We start from the raw sequence: 3812 nt of genomic DNA, 5'->3' as shown, positions 1-3812 counted from the left end.
GTGATATTCTTGAAGATAAATTAAGTTGAAATTGTAAAGTCTTCTGCTAATAGCTTTTCTTTCAAGTATTACATTAGAAACAAAAAGACAGTCAAAATTTGGGAAAATAAAATAATCAAGGTGTTAAACATTGGGGTAAAAATAATTCTGTATCTTAATAGTTGGGCTACTCAAACACATTTAGAACAGGAGTCGGCAAACTTTTGAGATGAAAGAGCTGCCAGGGGTCAGCAAACTGCTGCTCATGAACTATGGCTCTGAAATAAAATTCAAAATGAAAACTATCATAGTTTCATTTATAAAAATTTTAAAGGGTATTATTCACATAATGGTGATTATGTAAAAATACATTTATGGCTCTTGAATAATTTTTAAATTGTTGTGAGGGACAGAATTGGCCCTTCCAGTGGTCGGCAAACTTTTGAGACGGAACGAACCCAAAGAGCCGCATGTGGCTCGCGAGCCGCAGTTTGCCGCCGACCCCTGCTTTAGAGAATCTGCCTCGGTAAGATGGGAAATGTCCTCATTTTTAGTCCTAAGACACAAGGTCTGGGGTTGATAGGAAATCAGAGCCCTCTGGATCTCAGTATGGCCTTGACCTCCAGGGTCCCACAGGGAACCACACATCTCTATTGATATTTCCATTCTGGTGATGCAACAGCCTCATGGAGTTAGAAAAAAACCATCCTGGGCCATTTCTGAAGTTAGTTCATTTTTGCACTTTCTGAGTGTATCAGTGCCCTAATGTACTCCTCTTTCATAAATAAATGCATTTTCATAAAAGTATTTTTGAGAGAAAGCATATTTTGGAAAAGTGGCTAGGCCTGTAACCAGACTTGTTTTCAAATCTAGACTTTGCTACTCACTAGAATGACCTTGAGCAAGTTACTTAACAGTTTTGGAGCCTATTTCCTCATCTATAAAATAAAAACGACACTACCTGTGATAATGGATTCAAAACACAAGACATGTTGGTTCCTTTGCTCTAGATTCAAGTTCTTTTCTCAACTTCAAAATTGAAAAGAAAACCCTCAAAAGTTTCAATCTTTGGCAAGATAGGATACTGGCCATTCAAAAGGCTTCAGGGGGGTTTCCAGATGGACATCAAAATACTAATGCATAGTGACAGCACACTCTTTTGAGTCCTGCTAGGACCTTTATACTGGGCCCTTAGTAAGGTGTGTTACATCCCTGGGATGGTGGCACACTGAGGCATCTAGCTGCACCTTTTCTCCCAACACACATCAGGCACCTTCTCCTCCAGTTAGCGTGACTCATGGCGGCTAGGAGGCGGGTTCACTATTGTCACTGGGTGTGAGCTGTGTGAAGGCATAGATCAGGTGACTTCTGGTTTTTACGATATATTATAAACTGACTGTAGATAAAAGTGATACACATTTGGCATACAAGGGGATTGGCTGTGTAGCACCTGGAGTATCATTGACTGCAAGTGTGAGAACTTTCAACTTAAGCCCTCTAAACAAAAACATTTCTTAACGGAGAAATAGTGAGCATTGCATTTTGTTACTGATGCATAACTACATCGGTGTTAAGATGTATGGAAAAGAGAAATTAAAAACAAAAATGAAACAAACTAAGGGATCAGAAAAATGGATAGGTTCATCCTTTGAAGTTAAAAGGTATTAATTCCAACATTTCCTGGCAGTGGAAGCAAAGAAACAGGTAAGTTTTAGAATTTTCTTTGACAGAAAGCATCCTAATACATTTGTCTGGAGCGGGAAACTTGGCTGGCACCGAATTATCTAGTAATCCTTTCTTGAATGAACTTATGTGATAACTGAGACATGTCATTAGGTTTTACTTCTGTAATAGATACTGTGTATTTTCTTCAAATAGGTGCAACACATAGTATTTATCTGTGAAAAGCAAGGGCATAACATTAGAAAGGCAAGTAGTCCAGGCAGTACTGCTTTCTGATGATTTGGCCTAATTCTCAAATAAACTTTAGCAAGGCAAGGTAAAGTTAACCTATACCCTACATACTTTCTCAGGACTCACAAGCTTTTGGACAGTGCCAGGTCACATAAACCATGACCGTATTTTCTGACAAGTGGATACAATTGTAATTTCTATGTTTTTGCTATGTGATTTAGTCACTCCAAGAGTAAGCAGCAGAATGGACATTCTATTCTGAACATTAAGGAGTGTAATTTGTACTCTTAACAGCCGTTAAGACATGACTCTGTGGGAGGCTGCTGGCAGTGNTAAAATGGGGGAAAAAAACAGTACTTATCTCTCAGGGTTGTGGAAATTAACAGCATTCTGTAGGTTAAGTGCTTATAACAGTGTCTGGCACATAGTAAGCACTCAATAAATGAATCACTTGAATCACTATTTAGGATTCAAGAGAGACACCCTGTACCTGGTTTGGAGGCAAATATTAGAATGCTTTCTACTTAAAAGATAATGTAACCTGGAAAACATCTTGTCTGATGCAGCTGGACCAGAAGGCACTTCCATAGATTTTGGGAAAACATCTTTAGATGCCAAATGTAATCAAAGGCAGAAACTCATAGGCTATGTGGGCTGGAAGAAACCTTTGGGACTCCCCAGGTCACTGTCCTTTCACACATCTGGTCTGGAGAAGGAAGTGGCTCTCAAAGGTCCCTGACCCTGTGGGTGGTAGAGCATGATTAGAAGCACGTCTCTTTTGCTTAAAGGTCCTGTGCTGTGCTTTTGCCTTTCTAAAGATGCGACACACAGGTGTGACGTGTGCATGTCATTGCCTCGCCCTTCTCAGCAGCAGCCTTTTTTCTGGTAATTTCTCCAAGTAGGGTTGCTTTTCCTGGAACCAAAGATGAATTCTTTGTTACAAATTCAGAACACACACACACACACACACACACACACACACACGCTTGGTAGACAACTGACTCTATGATAAAGCACACGTTAGTGAGATTTTATTTGAGTTGTGCAACGAATAGAAATAATTACTAAGATTCTGGGCTACCGCTTCCTCAGCAAACCTTCAAAATACAATATGCTCTGCCTACTTAGAATTCACTTAAAATGTGTAAAATTGGCACAAGTGCCATTTCCTGCTGAAGTTCGCTAGTGTGACTTTGAGAACTTGAAAAAGTTTGACGTTTAGAACAAAAGACTTATGTAAGTATGTGCAGGGTTTTCTCTTAGCCCCAACTTATCCATTGTGCTTCGAAGTGGTGCAGTTATCTCTTTATGAAGCTACACACTTTTTTGTCAAACAGCTTCCAACATGAAAAGGAACTGCCCTCTCAGGGTAGCTGAATGTGTCAGGGAAGGTGGCTATGAGCACACTGCCAGTCCATTTGATACCATCTCTTTTTTGTAGGCTCTGCAGCCAAACCTACAAGGGATCCCAGAAAGACTTCGCCAACCAGCCAGCTTTGGAGCTTCAGGTGACCTTTCTGGGCCAGAGTGGGTCTGCTGGTAAAATGGTGCGATGCCTACCTTAGGAGCTTGTAAGAACAAGCAATATATTTAAAATTCCTGGGATACCGATGGCACAAATGAAACTAAAGCTCTATGCACCTAAACAGAGCTAAAAATCTATGCATCTCTAGAACGACCAGAAATCATGTTATTTTCAACAGTACTTAGTACAATAGTATGGTCTCTCAAACCCCTTGAGGCCAGAGGTGAACAGAAAGCTGCAGTTTAAACCAGAGTTTAAAATGCTGACTGGTGGGGAGGTGGAGGCAGCACGCTGGTTGTAGATGTTTCTGTCTGACTCATACACTGCTTAAAATTTCAAAAATTTAAAAGGGAGGTTTCATGTGAATGCCCAGACTCCCCCCCCACCCCCCCCC

The sequence above is a fragment of the Hipposideros armiger genome, unplaced genomic scaffold (assembly GCF_001890085.2).
Source record: "Hipposideros armiger isolate ML-2016 unplaced genomic scaffold, ASM189008v1 scaffold_8, whole genome shotgun sequence".
In the NCBI taxonomy this organism is placed as follows: domain Eukaryota; kingdom Metazoa; phylum Chordata; class Mammalia; order Chiroptera; family Hipposideridae; genus Hipposideros; species Hipposideros armiger.
Note: the sequence above shows the minus strand (reverse complement) of the source record.